Source organism: Staurois parvus, unplaced genomic scaffold, assembly GCF_062004578.1.
Source record: "Staurois parvus isolate SC_StPar_1 unplaced genomic scaffold, SC_StPar_1.0 ptg000019l, whole genome shotgun sequence".
Lineage (NCBI taxonomy): Eukaryota > Metazoa > Chordata > Amphibia > Anura > Ranidae > Staurois > Staurois parvus.
In genome coordinates, this window is record NW_028317815.1 from 29,396,104 (window position 1) to 29,411,644 (window position 15,541).

General features: G+C 45.0%; 1 protein-coding gene across 1 annotated transcript in view; it reads left to right on the forward strand.

Moving 5' to 3' along the window:
- Window positions 1–4,276: 4,276 nt before the first annotated feature.
- DMTF1 (cyclin D binding myb like transcription factor 1) overlaps window positions 4,277–15,541 on the forward strand; it is a 50,619-nt gene continuing 39,354 nt past the window's right edge. Inside the window, exon 1 of the mRNA XM_089685994.1 lies at window positions 4,277–4,370. The gene's annotated coding sequence lies outside the window, so the exon portion shown is untranslated. The remainder of the gene's footprint in view (window positions 4,371–15,541) is intronic.

The window sequence follows — 15,541 nt, forward strand, 5'->3', positions numbered from 1 at the left end:
GTTACTAAAAGGAAACTCAAAGGGGGGGGGGGTAAGCGTGTCATGACTTGTGGAACGACAGGTCCTTCAGTTGAGGTGAGCGCAGTGGTGAGCGGTGATGGGAATCACTACACATGATTTGGATTTAGCACAAGAGGTGCAGCACAAGAAAAATATTGGATAAGCTCACATATATACAATTTGCCAAAAGACTGATAATATCTGAAGACATTCATTACTTCAAAAGGACACTTTTGGAGTTGATATTTTATGTTTATGTGATATTGCATGTTTATTATTTAGTATATATTTTATCTTAAAGGTGATATATAAGTATGTTTTGCATGGTATTTGCACTTTAAATACATAATTTACATTTATGTTGTTGGAGCACCCATTTTTTGTTTGCAGCCATCATTTAGAATCACTTTTGACATTATTAGTATACAGGATTTATATAGCTCCAACAGTGCAGCGCTTTATAACACGAGGGCAGACAGTACAGTTACAATACAATTCAATACAGTCGGAATCAGGAGGCCCTGCTAGTTAGAGCTTACAACCTAGGAGGGAGGGTCAAGTGATTCAAAAGATAACTGTGCAAGATAAGCTGATGGAGAAAATAAAACTCCAGTTGTTGGGAGCAGAATAGGCTTCTCAAAAGAGGAGGGTTTTCAGGGATCGTCTAAAATCGAACAGAGTAGGAGATAGTCGGACAGTTTGGGGTACAGCGTTCCATAGGAAAGGGGAGACTCAGAAAAAGTCCCAGAGGCGTGCATGGGAATAGGTTATGAGCAGGGGCGGACTGACCATTTGAGCACTTGGGCACTGCCCGAGGGCCTGGGGTCAGTAGGGGGCACCATGAGATGCCCCTGGTACCTTTCATTGGCTGTTTCATAGGCTTTTTTGGGTGTGGGCGAGGACACAGGGGCCCCATGATCCCCTATTGCCCGGGGGCCCCATGAGTTGTCAGTCCGCCCCTGGTTACGAGTGAGCTAGAGAGCAGGAGGTCTTAGGAGGAATAAAGAGAACGATTGGGTCAGTATTTAGAGAATAGGTTAGTGATGTAGTTGGGGGCTGAGTTGTGGATGGCTTTCAAAATAGTTTTAAGTTGTTAGTATTTTGAATTTAACTCGTTGGGTGAGTGGAAGCCAGTGGAGGGATTGGCAGAGAGGAGTAGCAAATACTGAACAGTTGGTAAGGTGGAGGAGCCTAGAAGCAGCATTATGATGAACTGAAGGGGCACTAGCCTATGTAAAGGTAATCCCATGAGGAGAGAGTTGCAGTAGTTGAGGTGAGAGATGATCAAGGAGTGAACTAGGAGCTTTGTGGTGTCATTTGTTAGGAATGGGCATATTTTGGAGATGTTGCGGAGGTTGAGGCAGTAATATTGGGACAGTGATTGGACATGGGGCCGAAAGGATGGTTCAGAGTCCAGGATTACATCTAGAACCTTGGCATGAGGGTATGGGCAGATAGTTGTGCCATTGATCTTGACAGAGAAATCAGGGGAAAAGGCAAGTGGGGGAGGAAACCTTATGAGCTCAGTTTTGGATAGACTGAGTTTGAGGAAATGGTGTGACATCCAGGTCTGTTAGTAAATTAGTAATATGTGAAGAGACTGAAGGAGTGAGCTGAGGGATAGAGAGGTAAAGTTGGGTGTTGTCAGTGTAGAGATGGTATTGGAAGTCGTGGGAAGCTATCAGCTAACCCAGGGAGGCAGTGTAGATCTAGGAGGGGTCCAAGAACAGAACCTTGGGGGACCCTGACAGAGAAAGGAAGAGGGGAGGAGGAAGTAGAATTGTAAGTAACGCTAAAGGTGTGGTTGGATAAGTAAGATGAGAACTATCAAAGAGTACAGTCATGGAGACCAAAGGCGTCGAGGTTTTTGAGGAGGAGGGGGTGGTCAACTATGTCAAAGGCAGCAGAGAGGTCCAGGAGTAGGAGTACAGAATAGTGTCCATTGGATTTAGCCATTAACAGATCGTTTGTGGGTTTTTGGAGGGCAGTTTCTGTGGAGTGTTGAGTGCAAAATTCAGACTGAAGAAGATCAAGAAGGTTATTCTCAGTGAGGTGGTCACTCGGTGAGTTGTTTGTAGAGCAGACATTCAAGGAGTTTGGATAGAAAGGGGAGTAAGGAGATGGGGTATAGGTTGTTAAGATTGGTGGGGTCTAGCGAGGGCTTTTTGAGTATGGGGGTGACTAGTCCATGTTTTAGAGAGTTGGGGAAGATGCCAGAACAAAGGGAGAGGTTGAAGATGCAAGTTAGAGAGTGTAGGATAGAGCCAGAGGGTAAATGTAGCACATCAATTCCAACATGTGATATATATACATCTTTTCACATTTTTTTTCATAAAGAGGAGTGGGATAGCACAGTTTTAATTTTAATGAAAAATTATAGAAAGGTGCAAACTATTTTGTTTTACAAAAGTAGCAATTGTTTATGGTACAGTGAATTAGGACAAGGACTTGTGTAGTCATGAAATATGCTTAGCATAAAAAACTCTGTAGTTTCCTATGGCTGGGGAGTTGCAGGTGGAGCATACTGCCTGTCATAGTGAACTGCTGCAGGCCTCTGTACTCATATAAATGCTGATGCTTCATTTCATTGGCTTTTAGCCTCACATGCTCGTACAGCTTAAGTCTGGGACACACAGGGAGAAAAATTGTCCAGTTCAGAAGGAACCCAACCACTTTTGGTCAGTGTGTACAGATGTCTGTTCTACAAAAGTCGCTCCAGCATTGACTGGAAGTTCCACATACCCTACCATCCACAGAGTTCTGCTCAGGTAGAATGGGCAAATAGGAGCCAGCCTATGTCTGTAGCCCCTGTCCTTGTTATTTTCACCCTCAGGCCTAGGAGAAATAAAGCTCCAGACACCAAAGTGTGCAAGCTAAATCTATGAAATTTAATGCAAAACAAGAACGGTTATACAGAACTCAGTAGGCGTTGCTTAATCTTAGGATGACCAATAAAACATTCCATTCTTATCAATATAGTTATTTATTTATTATAGGTACTTATATAGTGCCATCAGTTTAAGCAGCGCTTTACATATATATTGTACATTCACATCAGTCCCTAACCCTCAAGGGGCATACAATCCAAGGTCCCTAACTCACATTCATACATACACATACTACGGCTAATTTAGACAGGAGCTAAGTAACCTACCAACATGTCTTTAGAGTGTGGGAGGAAACTGGAGTACCCGGAGGAAACCCACCCAGGCACAGGAAGAACATGCAAACTCCAGGCAGGTGGTGCCGTGGTTGGGATGCAAACCAACAACCCTAGTACTGCCAGGCAGAAATGCTAACCATTTAGCCACTGTGCTTCCCATAGTTACATGGATAACAGAAACTGAGGGATATCATATCAGGTAGTTCCGTTTACAGTGAAATGGAAACTATTCTCAGAAAATGAGAGAGAATTACAAGCGAAACTAACTGTTCACACATCTAGAAATGGAGGCTTTAAACAAATTGGATGACAGTGAATATTTTCAGGTACTTATATAGCGCTGTCAATTTACGCAGCGACCCTGGTACTGCCAGGCGGAAGTGCTAACCATTTAGCCACTGTGCTGCCCCATATCTCCTTACAACGGGCTTAAGCATGCTGGAAAACCAGCATTCGATCGGTGCTTGCAGCCAATGGCTGTGAGTGCTGACCTGTATTCTGACAGAGGAGTGGGGAGTTCTCCATCAGAATACAATGTCTCAGAGGGAGAGATTGCTTAGTTTGCATTCAATCCGCTGGGTGAAAGTGGGTACCCAGCGCTTTATTTTCTTGGACAGGGATTTGCCGAGTTTGGAAAATTAATCTGTATGAGCATGTAAATGATGATGCAATGGAGCATCAGCGTCTAGTGTACAGGAATGTACAGCCATTCACGTCTAATGACAGGCTGTCTGCTCCTGCTTGGTAGCTGTGGGAGTTGTTCTTCTGCTAGACATATTGCATGCCTATATGAGTCAGTATGTATGTCACCTTATGTCACTCAGTTGGAGTTTACATCTGCTTTCATTTGTAAACAATCTATTATCACTTTGGCTTCCACTGTTAAGGCTTCTATTACTGCACAGAGCCTATAGCTTAGAGACATTTCCAGGGACAGATCTCTAGCAGCTGACCCTGTCCATAGAAGAGGTGTAGGGTGAGAGGTAGACCGCCATGCTGGGAGACCTGTGAGTACTGCACTGCGGGTTATACATCAACATCACACAGCACAGCCTGCAATCCTCCTCCATGACAGGTGAGGGCGGAAGTGACGTGGAAGCGCCCTCCACTTCCTATACAGCTGGGATCCATGGAGCTCTGTGTTGCTGCATCCTGGTATCTCGGAGCCTCCATCCTGCTCGCCAAGTACCCGGACTGAAAACAGGAAGTGAGTATCAGGTCCAGTGACAGGAGCGGCGTGCACAACATCGGCCCTGACCCTGAGCCCATCACATCAGCCCAACATCATTGTTTACATTCTCCTCCATCATCACTGACAGGGATGTGTGGGGGAGGGAGCAATCATTGCAGCATCACCACTATGAAGTGTCATTCTGGTACATACATACAATGTATACACCACATACTATCACAGCATAGGGATCATTTTGCTATATTTATTGATGATGGCAATTTTAAAGTGTCATTTCCCATCATTTTTTTCAAAGTTTGGGAGATAGAGTCAGAATTAAAGTGACTATAAACTAATATTTTTTTTTTATAACATTTTATACTTACCTGCTCTGTGTAATGGTTTTGCACAGAGCAGCCCTGATCCTCCTCTTCTGGGGTCCGCCACCGTTGCTCCTGGCTCACCCTGCCCTCTGAGTGCCCCCAGAGCCGTAGCTACATACTATGGGGGCACTCGTGCAGGCTTGCTCCTGAGCCGGCTCTGTGTGTCCATAAACATGCGGAGCACGGCTTGGACCAGGGGAGCGAGAACATGGAGAGAGCCTCTGTTCTTGGACAGTGCTGGATCATGATCGGACTCAAGTAAATATAAGGGGGATCTGGGGGGGAGCTGCACTCTGAAGGGTTGTTACCTTAAAGCGGAGCTACACCCAAAAGGGGAAGTTGTGCTTTAAGGACTGCTCCCCCACTCCCCATTAAGGATTGGCACCTTTGGGGGGGGGGGAACGGGTACCTGAATTTGACAGGCACCCACTCCCACTTCCGGTCCAATTGCTTAGGTGATTGGAAACGGAAGGTGTCCTCCCTCCCCGTAGTCTTGTGGGACACGTGACAAGTCCCAGAAGACAACAGGACCATTCATGAAGCGCAGTGCTACTCACGCATGTGCAGTGGGTTCCCGGCTGTGTGCCCACACTGAAGATGCCGGTCTCCTGGAATACGGGACGGCCGGTGAAACGGGCTGCGGGACACACACCACGGGATCGAGGGACAGGTAAGTGGCTGTTTTTTAAAGGTCAGCAGCTACAGCCTTCATGGGAGAGGCATGAGCAGTGTGATTTTAAAGAGCCCATGCCTTTGGGGGTATGGCATATTTTGACAGGGTGAGTGGAACTCTGCTTTAATGCAGAGAATGCATGAAGGTAAAAAAACTTTTAAAGCGGAGTTCCACTCAAAAGTAGAAGCTCTGCTTATTTGCCTCCTCCCCCCTCCACTGCCATGTTTAGCACCTTTTTGAGGGGGAGCAGATACATGTTTTTGATGGGTACCTGCTCCCACTTCCGGCTCAGTTCACCGCGGCAAAGTCAGTCGGAAATTCGGCTCCCTCCCGCAGTCTCCTGGGTACTTTCACAGGTCCCAGAAGACTGCTGGACCAATGAGGAAGCGCAACACAACTCACACATGCGCAGTGGGCACCAGGCTGTCACAACCTGGTGTGGACACTAGAGATGCCGGCGCTGTGGAGGAGAGAAGGGGCGCCGTGGGTGAGAACATCGCTGGACCCCCGGGACAAGTAAGTGTGTGTTTATTAAAAGTCAGCAGCTACAGTTTTTGTAGCTGCTGACTTTTAATAAACACAAAAAGGGCTGGAACTCTGCTTTAAGGCTTCATGCACACTAGTGTTTTTTTAAGGTTAAAAAATGCTGGTAATAGCATTTTTTAGTAGTATTTAGGAGCATTAGTATTTTATTAGTGTTTTTATAGTACATGTAGGAAATAAGGCTAGAAAAATGCTGTTCAGAGCGGTTTAGGAGCGTTCAGCGTTTTTTTCTGCAGGAAAATTCTCCCAAAAACTCTACAAAAACATTTTTTTTTCTGCTGAAGCTTAAAAAATGCTACTAGCCTGAAATAGTGTGCATGGACACCTAGGATTACACTAATTAGCTTCTAGGAGCTTAAAAAAACATGTGCATGGAGCCTTAGAACTACAGGAGGCAGTTATCAGATGTGTTTTATTAGCAACCGATCCCAATGTAAACTGATTGATCATATTAAGATTTGTCCAATCAGTTGTGGCAGAAAACAGGATTGTATTAAATATCCATCTTGATTACATCCCTGTGTATATGATCTGTTCAAACAATTTTTTTTTTTTTTTGGTATATTGTGAGGGATGTAAAATTTGTGCCAATATATCAAACGGATATCCGATCGTATGGGAAATCATGCATGTATGGCCACCTAAAGTAGATGTAAACCCAATCACTAAATTCTCATATAAGCTTTAAAGTGAAACTTCACTCTCTCAATGAGAATTGACTAATTTTTATACAATTCTTCGAGTGCTTCCTGGTTTCCAGGCCTAGGCAAATGATGTCATACATCCAAGGAGTCTTCAGGAAGGTGGGAGGGGTTTTTTCAGCTAAGCACAACCTCCTGCCTGCATACCTGAGCTAAGGGCAGATGGATTACAGAGAGTAAATGCTACATGAATCATCTGCCTTTATTCAAGATTTCCATGGGCAGAAAAGTTAGATGGTGTTTTTCAAAGTGATTTCTCAGCAAAATAAAGCATAGATGAGTTTGCTTTGAATATTTAAAATGCATTAAATAGTGTTTTTGGTGCACAAATGTAGTGTAGTTCTGGTTCTGCTTAATCATATTAAAACCTAGATAGTAATAACATCGGGAGGGTGTTTCAGTAATTTAGAACGCATTTTGTTGGTCCTAAACATCCCACTTCCTCAGGCGCTGTGAAACTACATTAATAAAGCATCATAAGTCTATATTCAACCTAATATATATAAATGTGATTTTACATGTAAACACAAATACACAACCATAACAAAACATTTTCTCATTATTTTTGTGGGTAATGGGACCAGGGAACACCACCACACCAAACCTCCCCATGAGAAGAGAACCAAGAGAACAAAAGTAAAAAAAAAACAGAGGGTGCATGGAGGGAAGGTATTTCTGGTATTTTATATACATATCACTTGGGAAAACCTTAAGTGGTATCCTTTCCACATACAAGAATACATTTTACCACTCCTCTAACCTACATTGTTTGGACCCCAATGAGTTGAACTTAGAGGGGAAGAACTCTAGATGTGTATGCAATAATCTGCAACATTAAAAAAAAATATTGGTTTTATGGTCCTGTATGTTTTGTGTATAGAATAGCGGTCTCCAAACTGTGGCCTGGGGGCTGGATGCAGCCCTTTGCATGTCCTTATTCAGCCCTTGGGACACTTTTCCTCCCACAGACAACGGCAATAGGGCATAATTCCTGTTATTGACAACAACAGTAGAGCACTTTTCCTCCCACTGACACCAACGATGGGGCACTATTCTTCCCACTGACTACCAACGATAAGGCACTTTTCCTCCCACAGACACCAACGATGGGGCTCTATTCTTCCCACTGACTCCAACGGTAAGGCACTATTCTTCCCACTGACTCCAACTGTAAGGCACTATTCTTCCCACTGACTCCAACTGTAAGGCACTATTCCTCCCACAGACTCCCAACGATAAGGCACTATTCCTCCCACTGATTCCAACGATAAGGCACTATTCCTCCCACTGACTCCCAACGATAAGGCACTATTCCTCCCACTGATACCAACGATAAGGCACTTTTCCTCCCACTGGCTCCGACGAATGGGGCAATATTCCTCCCACTGGCTCCGACGAAGGGGCACTAATCCTCCCACTGACATCAACAATGAGGCACTATTCCTCCCACTGGCTCCAACGATGGGGCACTATTCCTCCCACTGGCTCCAACAATGGGGTACTATTCCTCTCACTGACTCCAACGATGGGGCACTATTCCTCCCACTGACTCCAACGATGGGGCACTATTCCTCCCACTGACTCCAACGATGGGGCACTATTCCTCCCACTGACTCCAACGATGGGGCACTATTCCTCCCACTGACTCCAACGATGAGGCACTATTCTTCCCACTGACTCAAACGATGGGACACTATTCCTCCCACTGGCTCCAACGATGGGGCACTATTCCTCCCACTGGTTCCAATGATGGGGCTCTATTCCTCCCACTGACTCCAACAATGGGGCACTATTCTTCCCACTGGCTTCAACGATGGGACACTATTCCTCCCACTGGCTCCAACGAAGGGGCACTAATCCTCCCCCTAACATCAACAATGGGCCACTAATCCTCCCATTGACATCAACAATGGGGCACTATTCCTCCCACTGACTCCAACAAAGGGTTACTATTCCTCTCACTGACTCCAAGTAAGGGGCACTATTTCTCCGATTGACTCCCAAAGAAGGGGCACTATTCCTCCCACAGACTCCCAACTATAAGGCACCATTCCTCCCTCAGACTCCCAACTATAAGGCACTATTCCTCCCACAGACTCCCAACTATAAGGCACTATTCCTCCCACAGACTCCCAACAATAAGGCACTATTCCTCCCACTGATTCGAACAATAAGGCACTATTCTTCCCACTGACTAACGATAAGGCACTATTCCTCCCACTGGTTCCAACAATGGGGCATTATTCCTCACACTGGCTCAAACGATGGGGCATTATTCCTCACACTGGCTCCAACGATGGGGCACTATTCCTCCCACTGGCTCCAATGATGGGGCACTATTCCTCCCACTGGCTCCAATGATGGGGCACTATTCCTCCCACTGACTCCAACGATGAGGAACTATTTCTTCCCCTAATGCCAAAGAGGTGATGTTTACTCCCACTGATTGCAGGACAATCTCTACTTCCAATGGCCTACAGTCTGGCCCCCCTAAAGTCTGAAGGACAGTAAACTGGCCCTTTTGTTTAAAGTGTTTTAAGACCCCTGGTATAGAACATCCATTTAAATATGGGGTGTAAATAACGCCCATGTACAATACTTTTTAGTAATATCAAAAATGCCCTCTAGAGGGCATCTCAAACCCACAGTATTCTCAATTGTCCACTGTAGATGCATAATCAAATAACCATGTTTTATAACAAATAACTATATCCAATAAAAGAGAAGTATGGACTTAAAAAACCCACTTATACTCACCTAGCTGGATGCAGCATCGATCCAGTGCTGTATCTGTTCCTCACTGGCTCTGCAGTGAGAACTGAGTGATCAAACATCGCTGATCACTCAATTCTCCCCCTCCGCTCTGAACAGAAAGTGTTGACTGTCAGTCTGCTGGCTCTCTGCTCTACCTCTCCAGCGCTCGCTAGAGCAGCGTTTTTCAACCACTGTGCCGCGGCACACTAGTGTGCCGTGAGATATTGTCTGGTGTGCCGCGGGAAAAATTGCAATTTCATCCGTAACATGTGGCCTCGGCTCACAAATAGACCAATCATTAGAACAGCAATGGGCAAACTACGGCCCGGCGGACCTTTTAATCCGGCCCGCGGAGCGTGATACTGTCAGGATGATCTGTCCCCCTCGACGTATCTGCGCATGTGCCGGAGATCGCCGATCGGCTGCTAATGCCTGAAACTGGCACATGCGCAGATACGTCGAGGGGGACAGATCCTCATAGGAGACAGATTTTCATGCTACACCGGAACGGCGAGAGGAACGCGCGGAGCAAAGGTAAGTGAATTGACACAGGGGGGGCTTGGGGACTTAATATGGGGGATGAATTAATATGGGGGATGAATTACTATGGGGGATGAATTACTATATGGGGGATGAATTACTGTATGGGGGATGAATTACTGTATGGGGGATGAATTACTATGGGGGGTGAATTACTATGGGGGATGAATTACTATATGGGGGATGAATTACTATGGGGGATGAATTACTATATGGGGGATTAATTACTATGCTTACTATGGGGGAATATTACTATACTTACTATGGATGACACATACACATCATTCATCTACTCTTGGTCCGGCCCCCGGGTCCAATTATAAAATACTTTATTATTTCATAATAAAGTAATTATAAAATAATTTCTTTGTGTTTGATTCCTATTCAAGAGAATTACTTTATATATAGTCAATATAGGCACAGAGGTAAATTTTTTTAACATTTTCTAATGGTGGTGTGCCTCGTGATTTTTTTCATGAAAAAAGTGTGCCTTTGCACAAAAAAGGTTGAAAAACACTGCGCTAGAGCACTGGGCTGTGCAGGGGGTAGGAGGGGCTGGCTCAGGCTCTCAGCGGATCGCAGAGAGGCTGAGTTAGGTGCTGGTTCTTTTCAAAGCTTGGACCTGCTGAGTAACATCAGACGACAGCATACTTTAGCCCGATGTTGGCTGAAAAATGGTCACAGGAATGCAAGACGAACTGTACTCCTGTGTCTTACAGGAGAGGTATAGCCAAATTGCTTTGGCTGTACTTCTTTAAATCCTTAAGGGGACAGAGATCAAAAATGTTTCCTTTTTATGTATAAAAAAAAGATGAAAACTGTACTGCACAGTTAGAAAAAACTACCCTATAATCCCCATGGGCTCTTTGTTAAGATTATACCCCAATAATATATGTAACCAGTAAATTAACAAAGAAGAAGAAAATCTTGTCCTCCTATATAAGGTAGTATATCAAGGATGCATGTAAGAACCCACCTTAAACCATATTGCTGATTCTGTTGTCATACAGTATGCCTGGGTGAGACAGAGCAGCCTACACCATTATTTGCTTGTAAGATCTGATATATTTTCTCCACAGAGGTAACCACCTTCAGCAGGACAAGTCGCTTCCATCCATGTGCTTCCATCTTTGTGCTAGGTACCCAGAGCATTGCCACCCCCTTTAATGGTTTGTTATTTTCAGATATGGTAGAACTCGCAACACTCCACTTTTTTCTGCAGTATAGTGCTTGGCGTTAGACTGGTCAGTATAATGGGTGTGGAAGATAGGTGCCTTTTGATTCTCTTTTTTTTTGTCGGATAGCATTGCTGATCTCTTTTTGGAAACCACTAGTTCCTTGGCTGTTATGCTGATGCTTTGGTTACACTTTGTTCAGTCACTGATCCAGAACAAGTTTAGAGATAAATTCTGAAACTTGTTTGACACTTCTTTGCTACTTGCTGGTGACACAAAGGTATTGAAGCCAGACACAGCCTGGAATCCAGCCTTAGAAGGCAACCAGCTTTCAGCCTATATGTCTCTTATGATAAGTGTACTTTAGGGCTGGTTCACACAATAATGATGTATGGAAATCTGCATTCCATGGCCGTTTCCTGCACCGCATTCAAAACGCACTGCAGATGTGTTCTGCAGCAGGTGTCAATAATAAGTTAATGTCACCCCAAACGCAGTGCGTTTACCCGCACCAGATCGCAAGGTACAAAAGTATCGTGATCCAGTTGCAGTGCGATTCTAAAAGTAGTGCATACACTTTTGGTGTAGTGCGATTTCAGCCCATTCATAATGAAATTGCACCACACAGGATAGAGTGGAGAGGGATTAGAACAGTGTGTATTGCTGTCTGTACCCCTGTTAGGGAGATTCAACCTCTCTATTTGTCCTGTTTACTGTTATCCCCAAAAGTGAAATGGAAGAAAACCCCAAATTTTGTGTTGATACCAGAACAGTAATGGAGGGGAAATCTTCCAATGGGGACAGTAGTTCTGGTGACACCCTGGGATTCTCTCACTTTGGAGGAATTTCTTTTCGTTTCTTGTTTTGGCTATTGGACAGGAAATGAAGGGAAATCTCTCCAGTTGTACACAGGTGGCAAAAAAGGGGTTATAACCCTCCCTTACTCCATCCACAATAGTGAACCAATGGACTGCAGACATAGTAGAGGAGATGACCAGAGACTGCAGACACAGTACAGGAGATGACCAGAGACTGCGGACACAGTACAGGAGATGACCAGAGACTGCGGACACAGTACAGGAGATGACCAGAGACTGCAGACACAGTACAGGAGATGACCAGAGACTGCGGACACAGCACAGGAGATGACCAGAGACTGCGGACACAGTACAGGAGATGACCAGAGACTGCAGACACAGTACAGGAGATGACCAGAGACTGCGGACACAGTATAGGAGATGACCAGAGACTGCAGACACAGTACAGAGAATGACCAGAGACTGCGGACACAGTACAGGAGATGACCAGAGACTGCGGACATAGTACAGGAGATGACCAGAGACTGCGGACATAGTACAGGAGATGACCAGAGACTGCGGACACAGTACAGGAGATGACCAGAGACTGCGGACACAGTACAGGAGATGACCAGAGACTGCGGACACAGTACAGGAGATGACCAGAGACTGCGGACACAGTACAGGAGATGACCAGAGACTGCGGACACAGTACAGAGAATGACCAGAGACTGCGGACATAGTACAGGAGATGACCAGAGACTGCGGACACAGTACAGGAGATGACCAGAGACTGCGGACACAGTACAGGAGATGACCAGAGACTGCGGACACAGTACAGGAGATGACCAGAGATTGCGGACACAGTACAGGGAATGACCAGAGACTGCGGACACAGTACAGAAGATGACCAGAGACTGCGGACACAGTACAGGAGATGACCAGAGACTGCGGACACAGTACAGGAGATGACCAGAGACTGCGGACATACTACAGGAGATGACCAGAGACTGCGGACACAGTACAGGAGATGACCAGAGACTGCGGACACAGTACAGGAGATGACCAGAGACTGCGGACACAGTACAGGAGATGACCAGAGACTGCGGACATACTACAGGAGATGACCAGAGACTGCGGACACAGTACAGGAGATGACCAGAGACTGCGGACACAGTACAGGAGATGACCAGAGACTGCGGACACAGTACAGGAGATGACCAGAGACTGCAGACATAGTACAGGAGATGACCAGAGACTGCAGACCTTTGGAGAGTGGGAAGATGCTGGCACTGGGGAGAGATGATGGCCAGTGAAAGCAGGACACCGCTGGACCAAGGAACAGGTAGGACCGAGGAGCAGGTTTTTCTTCACAGTAGAGCCGAGCGGCCGGCCCGGTATTCTAACACTGCGGCAGCGGGAATACATTATACACAATATATTCGCTCCATAAGACGCAGACATTTTTCCCCATTTTTGGGAAAAAAGTGTGTCTTATGGAGCAAAAAATACGGAACCTTTAACCAACAATTCTAAGGCCTAAAGTACACTTAGTTTAAAACAACACAACTTTTACAGGTGTTTGGCTTTTTTGTGGTTCAGCCGTAAAAGCACCTCTATGTAAGCCTAGGTGTCCATGCACACATAGGTGTTTACAGGCTGAAAAAAAATATAAAAGGCACATTCAGGAGAGGAGCTGAAGAGCAGATAAAATGCCTAAATGTATCTAAATGCTAAATGTGTTTAGGCGCCTTTGAACATTATTGTATTCCAATGGCCAGAGTAAATAAATATTATGCCAATGGAATTGATTGACTCTCGAGCTTGATGCTCCTAACATTTTAACAGGTTTTAATGCCTGTGCAATACGTGGCTTTAGGTGTATTTATTTATTTATTTCTTAACTTTTTCCTGCCAGGAGTTGTGCATTCAGAGGAACTGAACAGATGCCCTGTGTGCATGGCTGTGGAGGGGGCAGGAGCTGCTGGCTAAGGCTTTCAGTAGCTCCCTGAGAAGCTGAACTAGCTGCCTGTCCAGGCATCTGGATGGATCCCAACTGTAAAGTCTGAAAGTTTCCTGAGTCTGGACTGGCTGACTGACGCTGTCCGCTGAAAGCAGGTCACAGGAGTGCAGAACAAACTGCACGCCTATGATCCATAGAAGTAGGGCCAAAAATACTTTGGTCTGTCTTCTCCATTTATTGTAGCACTGAAATGCAAAGTACCATTGCAACCATATTGTTTTAGTTAAAGAATAATTCCAGACATCGTTATGTTATACATAGTTATATTGATCCAGCTTGGACCAATGTAACTACACTCACCAGCCACTTTATTAGGTACACCTTGCTAGTACCAGGTTGGACCCCCTTTTGCCTTCCAAACTGCCTTAATTTTTCATGGCATAGATTCAACAAGGTGTTGAAAACATTCATCAGAGAGTTTGGTCCATATTGACTTGAGTTTCTGTTGCCTTTCTATGATCTCCATCCAGTCATTCTCTTCTGACCTCTGACATCAGAAAGGCATTTTCGTCCACACAACTGTCATTCACTGGATATTTTCTGTTTTTTGGACCATTCTTTGTAAACCCTAGAGACAATTGTGTGTGAAAATCCCAGTAGATTAGCAGTTTGTGAAATACTCAGACCAGCCCATCTGGCACCAACAACCATGCCACGTCCAAAGTCACCTAAATCCCTTTTATTCCCCATACTGATGCTTGGTATGAACATCAGCAAATCATCTTTACCATGTCTAGATGCCTAAATGCATTGAGTTGCTGCCATGTGATTGGCTGATTAGCAATTTGTGCTACCAAGCAATTGAACGGGTGTACCTAATAAAGTGGCCGTGGAGTGTATGTGTATAACATACCTGGCTGATGCCCCTAGAAGCTGAAAATCACTGAACTTGACACCGCTACTCCAGTCATCTCCACTTGCTTCTGAATCCCATGCTGAGCGGCTAACCTGATGCATTTTGAACACAGGAGGTCAGCTCTGCAATTTTATGAATGCATAATAAGTGTTCTCTGATTGGACGAAGTGGAGAGCATGATGTCACCACCCCAACTTTTCACTTCGTCCATTTAAAGAGCGCTTTGCATTCATTCAGAAAATGCAAAGCATTCTCTGATTGGTGGTTGTGCTGAGCAGCCGACCTCCTGTATTCACAACGCTTGATGTGGGACCCAGAAGCAAGTGGAGATCACTGGAGTAACAGTGTTTACTTCAGAGATTTCCCACTTTCGGGGGCATCAGCCAGGTATGGTATATACAGTCAGGTCCATAAATATTGGGACATCAACACAATTCTAACATTTTTGGCTCTATACACCACCACAATGGATTTGAAATGAAACAAACAAGATGTGCTTTAACTGCAGACTGTCGGCTTTAATTTGAGGATATTTACATCCAAATCAGGTGAACGGTGTAGGAATTACAACAGTTTGCATATGTGCCTCCCACTTGTTAAGGGACCAAAAGTAATGGGACAGAATAATAATCATAAATCAAACTTTCACTTTTTAATACTTGGTTGCAAATCCTTTGCAGTCAATTACAGCCTGAAGTCTGGAACGCATAGACATCACCAGACGCTGGGTTTCATCCCTGGTGATGCTCTGCCAGGCCTCTA